The sequence below is a fragment of the Meriones unguiculatus genome, chromosome 11 (assembly GCF_030254825.1).
Source record: "Meriones unguiculatus strain TT.TT164.6M chromosome 11, Bangor_MerUng_6.1, whole genome shotgun sequence".
Lineage (NCBI taxonomy): Eukaryota > Metazoa > Chordata > Mammalia > Rodentia > Muridae > Meriones > Meriones unguiculatus.
In genome coordinates, this window is record NC_083359.1 from 55,565,702 (window position 1) to 55,577,870 (window position 12,169).

Genomic DNA, 12,169 nt, shown 5'->3' on the forward strand with positions numbered 1-12,169 from the left:
TCCTTCTGGTGGGCAGCCTGACATGGTTCCCATTTCAGCAGGGGTCACAGGACTGTTTCTGTACCATTGTTCTGCCCTTATCATTTAAAGTGCTCAAGCTCAGGAGCTGTGGGGCTATGTGTGGTGTGTGTGTGTGTGTGTGTGTGTGTGTGTGTGTGTGTGTGTGTTTCTTTCACTGTAAGAGGCCAGATCTCTGCATCTATCTTACAATAAGGGCTCATGGTATTGAACCTCTGACTCTGGGAACTGTCGAATATCCTGGGTCTTCTCCTCCTGACCAGGGCCAGCAAAACTCCATGAGACACATGGTAGCCATTCTCAATCAGCCACTTGACTCTTCCCTACATTTTCTGCTAAGGGGAGATTTAAAGTTTCGCTTGACACAGAACCTCAGGGGGCTGTTACCAATCCTTTAGACTAAGACGGAAGCTGAAGCTAATTACCTCCAGATTTTTCCATCTTTTCCCAGCTCCCAGTCTTGTAAGCAGCTCAGGCCCCTTGATGGATGAGACTGCCACAGTTTCCACAGTGCAGGACAACCCTGTCACTTGGATTTCAGATGCTCAGTTCTAAGGATTGCTGCACCATTATTTGCTACGTCCACCACAGCCTGCTGGGCTAGACTCCTCCCAGACCTTGGAGCTAATGTCCTAGCAAAGACCACTCTAGGCAGAGGCAGCCTCCTGCTCTGTCCATTTCAGCAAGATGTGTGCTGTGTGATTAAATTTCACCTTATTTAACCTAGGTCAATCATGATGTTAAGATTTTTCCTCATTAGCTATGTTTCTCAATGTTTCCTACAAGCTATAGTAGAGGAGATCTGATGGCCAGTCCTGAACTTATGGCCAATGAAAAGTATCTAGAACTCTTCCACCTTTGAACAGGCAACAGTGACAAATCCATCAGTCTTGCTAACACCTGTGAGAAAGAGGGCAAAACTGCCTCAGCCATTTCTGCTGTCTTAACTACACTCTTGGTAGGTCATAATAGCACTAACAGTCTCACTTTTTGTTTTGTTTTTGTTTTGTTTTTGAGACAGGGTCTCTCTCTCTCTCTCTCTGGAATATATATATACATTATATATATATATATATATATATATATATATATATATATATATATACACACATATATATATATTCCTGGCTGTTCTGGAACTCACTATTTAGACTAGGCTGGCCTCAAACTGACAGAGATAATCCTTTCTGTGCTGGAATTAAAGGCACATGTGGATGTTTGAATGATAATGGCCCCAATAAGGTCATATATTTGAATGTTTGGTTCCTAGTTGGTGGATTTTTTAGGAAGGGTTAAGAGGTATGGCCTTGTTGGAAAAGGTGTATCACTAGGGGTGGGCCCTGACGTTTCAAAAGCCCGAGCCAGGTGCTGTCTTCCTTTCCTTTTGCCTGCAGGATGTAAGCTCTCAGCTACTGCCCCAGTGCCGTGCTTGCCTGCTGCTGCCATGTGGCCTGCCATGATGGGAATGTAAGCAAACCCCCAACTAAATGCTTCCTTTAATAAGCTTCCTTGGTCATGGTGTTTTATCACAGCATTAGAAACCCTAACTCAGTGCTTTTCCTCATCTCTTTTGATTGATTTCAGTTGATGGTCTACTTTATTAGATATTAGAATGGCTGCGCATGCTTGTTTCTTGGGTCTGTTTGCTTGGAAAATCTTCCAGCCCTTTACTCTCCGGTATTGTCTATCTTTGTGGTTGAGCTGTGTTTCATGTATGCAGCAGAATGTTGGGTCCTGTTTACACATCTATTTTGTTAGTCTGTGTCTTTTTATTGATGTTGAGAGAGATGGCCAGTGACAGTTTCTCTTATTTTTGATGTTGACTGTGGTAGTGTGTTTGTGTGCTTGTCTACTTTTAGTTTTGCTGTAGTGAAGTTACGTATTTCTTGTGTTTTCCTGGCTGTAGTTAGCCTTCTTGTGTTGTACTTTTTCCTTCTAGTATCTTCTGTAGGTCTGGATTTGTAGGTAAGTACTGTTTAAATTCGTTTTTGTATTCAAACATCTTTTTTTTCTTCATCTATGATGATTGAGAGTTTGCTGGGTATAGTAGCCTGGGCAGATACCTGTGTACTCTTAGGGTCTGCATGAGATCCGTCCAGGCCATTCTGGCTTTCATAGTCTCTATTGAGAAGTCAGGTGTGATTCTGATGGGTTTGCCATTATATGTTACTTACCATGCATGGATCCCCCTGCTCAGATACAGCCCACAGGCAGCTCACTCTCCATGTGGGTCCCCAAGTAAAGGGAGCAGGGGCTATGTCTGACTTGATCTCAGGTTCCTTGCTCTTTGATCACTTCCCCCTGGCAGTGCAGCCTTGCAAGAATACAGAGGAAGAGGATACAGGCAGGCTTGATAAGAGGAGACTTGATAAGCCAGGGTCAGATGGCAGGGAAGCAGGTCTCCCGCTTTCAGTAGACTAGGGGAAGGGGATACGGGGGAAAGAGGGTAGGAGGGTGATCAGGGAGGTGGCTACAATCATGATACAAAGTGCATAAATTGTAAAAATTAAAAAATGAATGAATGAAATGTGCAGAATTCAAAAGTAAAACAAAAAAAATAAAAAATGAAAGAATTAAAAAAAAAAAGTAAGAAAGAAACCCTAACTAAGACAGCATGCATCACCATGCCTGGGCAGTCTAATGTTTGTTTTATCTGCTACTTTGCTCACACAACACACTCCAAGAATGCATTTTGTCATCATATCACTGCCTTATGGTCTGGATCTTTACCATCTGTTAAGGTTTATCATGGCTGCCTCTGAGGCACTCAAACTGCTGCCCTTTTTACATCACCCCTTTTGCTGGCTAAAAAGCAGTTTGAGTGATGTGTGCCCCAAAACCCTAGCAGCAGCTTAGGTGACCTCTGAAAAGGGGACCAATGGGCCATCCAGCTTATTCCTCTCCTTGCCACTCTGGGCATTTCCCCAGGACTCAGAACTAAAACAGCTGGGCAGGGGGCTTCTTTGTCAATCAATCACCCCTCTAGCCAGCTCTCAGAAAACCTTAAAGAATTTTCACATCAGCTGTACTCCAAAATTAAAGAGGCTACTTCACACCTCCCATTTTCAATCTGTCCTCAGGGTCTGGGCCAATAACACAAAAGCCTCAGGCGGGCTGAGAAGCCCCTAGACAGCAAAGCTGACTTGATTAACACTTAGGCTGTGAGGATTGGAGAAATTCCGATAAAAAGATCCACATACCAACTCCCCTTGTACTCACCACTAAGACTCTTAAGTCTTAGAGGCTGCAGAGGAGCAGGCCTACACATGGAATTGTCCAAAGCCCAAAGCCCACTTTCCTGCCCTATAACCTTTAAGCCTCCCACACCCCCACACCCCACCCCACACACCTGCGCACACAGTCTGCCCTCCCACAGAGACAGCTGTCCTTCACTGTTCTGATTAAAGGACAGTTTGCTTTGAAAAAAAAAAAAGTGCCCTACCTAATAGGACAATGTTTAGGGATACTAATTAGGATTTTCCTATTCTGCCTCAAAGGGGCATTGGATTATCCTACCCATTTGAACGAGAGAGGAATTTTAAGGACCAAAGAACTCTCTACCACATCCTCCCTCTGTAAAGCTGCCCCTTCATGGAAAGTGGGAGATATTCCCTACCCAGGCCAAACAAAGTCCCATGCTGGATCAGAATCACCAGCTACAACTAACTTATCACCCACTAATAAAGGCAAGCTGACGAGTTTCTGTCCAGTGCAAAGGCAGCCCAGCTTCCAGGAGCAAGGAGCTGCTTCATGCTGGCTATTGCCAAACACAGAGGAGCTCAGGGCTGAGGTGCTTCTCAGTGGCAAGGCTCTAGCCTAGTACACCAATGAGGGAGCGTCCTGATACCGCAGAAACAAGGCAGACACGGAGAAGTCCATCTGCACAGGCCCACAGCCTTCTTCCTGGGTATCCTCCAAATGTGTCTTTGGGTTATGCCGACTTTACAGTGTAGAGCCAAGGCACTGGAAATCACCCACAACTGTGAAAGACAGGTTCATGAGCCCAGATCCTGCTAGAAATCCCTGGATGAGTGCTTGAGCCTCTGTACTTAGGACCCTTGGACCAGCGCTCTTCATAAAGTATGGTCCCCAGAGCTCCAAACTATATCACCTTGACTCTTCTCAGACACAGTAACTGGGACCCACCGTCTGCTCCTGTCATCTGCATCTTCTAATCTGTAGCCGGCATGTGTGAGTACATCTCCACCCCTATTGGCTAGGTTGGTGTCCAGATTTGCAATGCCTGCTGGGAACTTCCTGGAACATGGCAGCTAGCCTATTGGTGCCTTCTGCAATTAGATAGGTGCTAGTGTGTTCTCAGGGCACTGGTTTAGACCTGGAGCCCACAGTCATTGATGAAGCTTGCACTGGCAACTACTGCCAGCTCGTCTACCCAGAGATGTTCATCACAGGCAAAGAAAATGTTGCCAATGACTACACCCATTGAGACTACACCATTGGCAGGGAAATCACTGTGTCATCTTTCGAGCAATGCACAGTTCTTTGGGGCTTCTTTGTTATCACAGCTTTGGTGAGAGAACAGGCAGTGGGTTCACAATCCTCTGACGAACATCTCTATTGATGACTGTAAGAAGTCTGAGAAGAATGTCTCCGTTCCCAAGCTGCATGTTTCCACAGATATAGCTGAGCTCTGTTTCATCCCCACCATCCACACCGTCCTGGAATACTCTGGTTGTAACTTCCTGGAGACAGCTGGAGACATCAATGACATCTGTTATGGAAGCCTCAATACTGAGGACCCAACCTACACCAATCTTAACCATCTCACTGGCTGGATTGAGTCATCCATCACTGCTTCTCTCAGACTTGAGGAAGCCTTAGATGTTGATCTGACAGAATTCCAGACCAACCTGGTACTGCGCCAGCATTGACTTCCCTAAAGCCATGTGTGCCCCTGCCTTCAATAAGAAAACCCACCATGACAGCTTTCTATAGTAGACATCACCAATGCCTGCTTTGAGCAACCAACCAGATGGCAAAATGGAACAACACAATAAACATATAGCTTGCTGCCTATTGTGCCGTGGTGACGTGCTTCCTAAAGGTGTCAATACTTCCATTGTCACCACTGAAAGCAATGGCGGTATTCAGTTTGTAGACTCACGCCCCACCAGCTTCAAGATTGGCATTAATCCCCAGCCTTCCAAGTACAAGGAGATAGAATACGTGGATCCTTGGGGCCCAAGTGGCCAGTCAGACTAGGCTATTAGCCAGCTAAAAGCCCTTTCAAAAGAAAAAAGAAAAAAAAATGAGCAGGGTATGTGAAATGACAGCCAAGGTCGCACACATATCTTCACACATGTATACGCACACATAAAGAGGTGAAGAGGATGAGAAGAAAAAATGCAAGCCAGACCTTTCTGCCCCAGACTCCCTGAGGCAGAGGCTGTGGAGATGAGGTGCAGGATTTCCCCAGGGGCTTCTAGAATTCAGATTCCAAATATGGCCCCTTGGTGTGCACCAAGCCCAACAAAAGTAGTAGAAAACATCGTCAGGCCCCAGAGGCCACTGAGAGGAACATCGTCAGACTCCAGAGGCCACTGGCCGACTGAGGAAAAAGGCTGGAAGAGACAACTTCTCCCAGGCTGGTGACATGCCTGGCAGCAGTTTCTGCTGGCTGTGCGACAGAGCTCGGTAAAGGCCCTTCTGAAAGGTTCCATTCAAGGTTGTTTGGTGAACAAACACTACATTATTCCTTTCCCTGCAAAAGGAGCTATGACCAGAGCCAGGCAGCTGCAGCTGTGGCCCAGGAAAGGAACTCAGAAAAAGAAGACAGGGCCTCACTTTCTGGGGAGACAGGTCTCTGTGGAGGAGCTGGGTAGTGGGTTGAGGAGAGGGAATGTCTACCAGAAAGAAATAAGGTCAGGTTCTGGGAATAGAAAACTGATTCTTTGCACCTTGAGCCCTGTCAGTGCTTTTGTGCATTCCTGAGCATCAGGCTATGCTGACTGTTCACCAGATAGGTCTCTGAGAAACTCTCTATGAGAGGGGGACAAGTGGACAGGTCAGCCGCTCACTGACAATCCTATAGTGACATTAATACTAAGATCACAACCTAAATCATAGCCCGGCTCTTGAGGGTTAGTGCTCAGGACTGTATGGTGGCAGAGCAGACTGAGACTTGAATCTGTATCTGATTCAGATCTGTCAGATGCAAGCCTCTAGGCAAATGATATAGCCCCTGCATCCTGCCTCAGAGCCCTACCAGTCTTAGTCAACTCCATGAACAGTGAAAGTTTTGGCTTATATTTTCTTTGTTTGGTTGGTTATTGTTTGTTTGTTTGTTTTGTCTTTTAGACAGTCTTTCACGTGTATCTCTGCATGTCTTACTAAGGAGACCAGGGTGGCCTTGAACTCACAGAGATCTGTCTGCCTCTGCTTCCCAAGAGCTGGAAATAAAGGTGTATCTACCACACCCAGGCCTTGGCTTCTACTTTCAGCTACAGTTTATCTTTCATTTTTCAGTTCTCTTGGGTGCCAGAGACTAACCTGGTCCCTGAGGTATCTTACGGACTGTATTGAATTTGAGACTCAGGATGTACCACTGAGCACTTGCTCACCTCTCATACTCCAAGAAACCATTCTTACTAGCATGTGACTCTGTAACCTGGATGACGTTTACCAGCCTCAGTTTCCCTGTCTAAGAAATGAGAAGGATGGCATCAAATTTGCAGTAATCTTTCACCGCATGGGTCTAGTGATGGAGTTCAAGCTTCTACCCTAATTTTTCGTCAAGCTGAAAAGCCAATATATTCAATCATAAAATGCATAAGAACTGGGTCTGGGTCTGATTTCCTGAACTGTGTCCTCCACAAAGAGATGCTGAAGTCCTGTCTCCTGATGAACGTGACTTTACTTGGAAATTGGACCGTCTCAGATGTAATGAAGTTCAACCCAAAGTCAAGAGAAACTGAAGAGCGCTGGGAGCCCTCGAAGCTAGGAGGAAGCAAGGCAGGACTCTCCCTGGAGACTCACAAGCCAACCTCCCTATCAGGACCTTGCTTTCAGACATCTGGCTTCTAGACCTGAATAAAATAGATCCCAGTTGTTTAGCTTCTCTGCTTCTATTAATTTTTTTGGGAAGCCTTAGGCAACTTCCACCACCTCTCCCAAGCCGAAGCTAGGCCATTGACCTTTTCTCAGCTGGAAAGCAATAGTTTCCATGTGATCCCTACTTTACCCTTTACATGGCACAGAAAAAAAATTCAAGTTTTCCCTCTGTGCTCAAAACAACCCTGATGGTCTTGTTGACTCTATTTTAGAAAGATGTGGAAGCTGGTTACCAGGGGTCAACTATCCTGTGATCAAGTGACAAAGAAGCAGAAGAGCCAAGACTGAACCAGGCACTCTACATGCTTACTGTAGACAGGTATTGCACGTAGCTCAGCCTGACCTTGAACTCATTAGCCTCTGTCCCTGCCTCCTGAGTGCTCTGACTTATAGGTGTGTGTCATCGTGTCTGGCTGTCATCCGCTCCTGAAGCCAGGTTGCTATCTTCTAAATATTTTGACTAGGTGGCATAATAACAGGCTTATGGCAGGATGCACAAACACAAGCAGTGCAGGGGAAGCAACTGAACCCTCAGAACCTCCATCTAGGGTGAGGACTAGAACTTAGCCAGCCTCCCAGATGACCCTGCCAATCACTCTGCTGGTTCTTTCCAAGGTAACCAATATTCTCTAGCAGGCCAATGCCCTTCACCAGACCCCATTCAGATTTCTGTGGCTTTAGGAACTGGAGGATTTAGCAGAAAGGAGGCAAAGCCTGTGTGAGTGCTGGAGATGGAGGGACTGGAGGGGGGAGGGTCCCAGGCTTGTCCCTCAACCCTTCTCAGTCTTTTCTTCTTTGGAGAAAAACAAGGCAAAGCAAAGCTGCCAACTCTTCATGACCTTTTCAGAGGCATAAAACCCAGGGTGGCTGCCACTTGTTTGAAGCAGTCAAACCAGAGAACTTTAACAAGAAGGGAGAGCAGAAGGATAGGTGTGAGGTGCTGTCATGGCAGTGAAAGACACAAACCAGTAAGTATCAAACTTCCTAGGACAGCCTGTCCACCATTGCACCTTTCCTCCCTGCCTCCTATCAGGATGGCTCCTCTTTCCTGGCTGGAATTAGCAAGATCCATTCCAAGATTAGAAATTCCACCCAGTCTCGCCCAGAGGCAGGAGCTAACCTCAAAGCTCCCAGTTCTTTCCCACTGAGTTGGCCACCTTTCTCTCCTCAGGAGTCTGGGATCCTGTTCTTCCCGTGGAAGGACAGAGCAGGATTGAGGAAGAGGATGAATCTGTCAGAGAGCTGCAGCCAGGGACTTGAGTTGTTTAACTCCCTGAGCCTCAGATTCTGCCCTCTGAAGCCAGGGCAAAGCTTGGATCGCCCATTCCCCTCCTCCACCTCAGGAGATGGCTGGGTAACGCCTTGGTTGCAGGCTGTGAGACACTCACTCGGGCTCCCAGATGAGAACAAAGAAGCTGTTAGATCTTCCTGAAGACGCCAGCCTCTGGATCCCAACACTCCCCCACGGCCCCTGTCTGCTCAAGGGGGAGGCTCCAAGCAGCAACTTCTGCAGATGGGACCCAAGGAAGAAAAGCAAGGGTACTAAGGGATGACGGGAGCTATGGGGACATGCTTGTTCAGCTGGCTGTCAGTTGGAATAAGTGATATTCTATCCAGGCTACAACAGTGGAGGCCCTAGAGAAGGGCAAGTAGCCACTGGAAGATTGGGCTCTCTCCTTAGGTATCCTGTCTCTTTCCTTGGGCCAGATGGAGTAGATCTGCTAAAGAAAAAAATTTTATATATATATATATATATATATATATATATATATATATATATATATATACAGTTCTCAAGGGGATAAGAGATAGTTTGTAGTTTGTTCTGGAGCCAAATATGAGTGACCATGGCCCTATAACACAGTCTGAGGTTACCCCAGATGTCACATTTTAATGAGGTATCAACTTGTAAGCATAAGGTTATTGTGTAATTTAAATGCTGATTTCTGTACACCCCCTACCCCGTATCTGGTTGCAATCCTTGTTCTGGGAATCCCTGTCTCAATATTGTGTAAACACTGCTCCTCAATTGTCCATGATGTGCCAATAAAGTACCTTACTGCCCGTTGATGAGCAGAGACTAGAATAGGGCTGGACTTCCTGCCAGCCAGGGGAGGAGGAGTTAGAAGAGGAAATAGGGGATTCAGCCACTGAAGAGGTCCAAGAAACATCAGGTGAGAAGATCTGGAACAAGCAAAGCTACAAAGTGCAAGTAAGCTAGGACGTAAGCTAGGAGGAAGCCAAATTAGCCTAGAGGGTTAAGAATAGAGGAATAACTGTTCAGTTCTTGTGCTGCGAATCTTGTTTAAATAATATAATAGAGTCTCAATTACTTGTGTGATAACCAGGTTAAAAGGAAAAACTAAGAGAAGCAAACACAGTTTTATAAAAATAACATTAACACCAACTTCATGAAGTTTTTGTCGAAACACAACAAAGTCATAAATCAAGATACTTTTCAAATATATTGGTAGAAGCATCTGATGGGGGGTTACAGCAAAGCAGGGGAAACCCCTGCTATTGTCCTCAGACACTATCTGCTGATACTCTTTTTATTTAGAGCTGGTAGATGACAGTAGTGTGCAAAATTTAAAAGGGTTTCACCTAATAATCTCAAGGATGATAGTTCAAATGAAGAGGTAGAAAAAGAATTGCTAATTAGGGAGAGAAAAAATAGCCCAAATAAATTGTAATTAGTCTCCTTACCTCAACATTCCAACCTCTGGACAACCTTAAGGTTCTAATGGGGTGATCAACCTTGCAGAAGGTTCAGTGGAAAGTGCAGCTTGGCTTTCTCTTCATCCCCTCCCCCTCCCTCCTCTCTTCTCTCTCTCTCTCTCTCTCTCTCTCTCTCTCTCTCTCTCTCTCTCACACACACACACACACACACACACACTTAAAAATAAAGATTTTTTTTTTTAATTAAAAAGAAGTAGCCTGGTGCTCGCTTCGGCAGCACATATACTAAAATTGGAGCGATACAGAGAAGATTAGCATGGCCCCTGCACAAGGATGACATGCAAATTCGTGAAGCGTTCCATATTTTTGGTCCTCCCCTACCAGTGGACTTGGAAAGGGGCAGGGAGGAGATGAGGGAGGGAGGGTGGGATTGGGGAGGGAATGAGGGATACAGCTGGGATACAGAATTAACAAAATGTAACTAATGAGAAAAATAAAATTAAAAAAAATAATAATAATAAAAAGAAGTAGCCTGTCAAGATCTGTAATCTGTAATCCCAACACTTAGGAGACTGAGGCAGTAGTTCAGGGTCAGCCTGGGCTGCAGAGTGAGACAAAGAAACAAATGGAAAGATGAAAAGGCAGAGCCAGTAACTCGGCTAACCATTGAAGACAACATGCTAAATGAAAGAAGCCAGACAACTGTGTGCCTCTTATATATAAAATATTCAGAACAGGCAAATTCAAAGAAACAAAACAGATTAGTGGTTGCCAAGAAATGAGAGAGGGAGAGAAATGGGAGGGACTGTTAGTTGGGTACAGTGTGTTCTCTGAGGTGACAAAAATCTCAAAATCAGAGAAAGATGGTCCGGCACAACAGTGTTAATGCAGCCAGGGCCACCAAATTGTGCAGTTTAAAAGGCTGATTGTATAAGTGTGACTTTCGCCTTCATAAACACACATACACATATCTGCAAAGCGTAGCCATCAGCGTGCATGGCTGCCAGCTAGCTTGTGCCTCTGAAATGAGAAGGGGTGAAGCAGCTCCCTTGACGTTGCTGGGAAAGCATATTGCAGCCATGTTCCACTACATATGGTTGAATTCAGCCTCCTGGGCCAGTGTTGTTGCCAGACTGCCCAGGCATATGCTAGCCATGCATACACTGATGTGCCCACAGGCTGTGAGACTTAGGAGCAGAGCTCCCATGTGAAGCAACCCTCTGCGCTGAGCCAGTATGTCTGAGAGATCTGAATCTGCCTGTGTCAGGTAGTCTGAATCAATCAGCAAACGCAGTGTGTTCCTATTCGCGCTGAGCCTCTCATACACCCTTCTTCACAGGCTCTTCTTCAGGCTCAAACATGGGAAAGTAATAACAGGCTTCAGAGACAACAGAAAAAAGTAAAAAGCAGCCAGCAGGAGTGGGAGGCTTCAGGGGACAGTGGCCGTACTACAATATGTAGGCAAGATATGCTTTTAAATGGTGTATTGTGTTTACCTGGGACCTCCTCCCACACTTAATGGTCCTGCTGTCTTTCAGGTGGTCTCTAGAAAGGGCAGCTCCAGGAGGGCAGCCAGAGCCTGGAAGGCACAGTCACCACAGAGAAGGGTGGTACTGAATTGTTGCTCCTCTAGATATTTGGGTCTGGTATCCAGGCCTGCTCCACTAACTGCCTTGAGCTTCTTACTTTAAAGACCCCAGCTGGCATGAGCAAACACAACAGTTTGGGGCTGTTCTTGGGCACATCAGAAAAAGATAGTTCATTTTCTCTGATGGCCAAGGGGCAGAAGCTGCCAGGCTTTCTCATCCATCCCTGCCCTGAAGATGCAGGAATCTGGCAGGTTCCTGGACACTGGCCTCGGGAATGGTTTGCCTTGCTACATCTGAGGCCACAGGCTTTCCCAAACACAGATGAGTGAAATCAGATTGTTTTCAAACTTGAGGGCCACAGCCTGTGCTCCAAGTCAGGTCTTACCATTGGTCCCCAGTAAGCCAATTAAAGATAAAAATAAAAAAGGCAAATGAATGGTGGAAAGCAGGAAAAGGAAATTTGCTCAATGTGGCCATATTGAGAAGAGGAACAGTGAGGTCCAGCAAACATCACAAAGGGCCTGAAATGAGATCAAAGTTTAAGTAGAGGGCCAAGGATATGCATATTGAAGCTGTCCCGGTCAAGGTGCAAAGTTGCCATTGACCCCTCATCGTCTGGCCTTTCATCTCATCCTGTAAGGTGGTCTAACAGATGGTTAGAGCCCTGTGAAATCTCTTGTCCCAGAGACAAGTTTCTTCTCTGATTGGTGACCTTTTCTTCTCCCAGCATGAGATGACTGGGGAAATTCTCATTGCTTCAATAGTCTAATGGTCAGGTTGGAACGCAAGTATCTCATTAGACAGCTTCATTT

General features: G+C 45.8%; 1 non-coding gene across 1 annotated transcript; it reads left to right on the forward strand.

Annotated features, from left to right (window-relative positions):
- The first annotated feature begins 10,029 nt into the window (after positions 1-10,029).
- LOC132646640 (U6 spliceosomal RNA) lies at positions 10,030-10,136 on the forward strand. The gene has a single exon (XR_009584889.1). It is a non-coding gene; the product is annotated as a U6 spliceosomal RNA (small nuclear RNA).
- Positions 10,137-12,169: the final 2,033 nt, after the last annotated feature.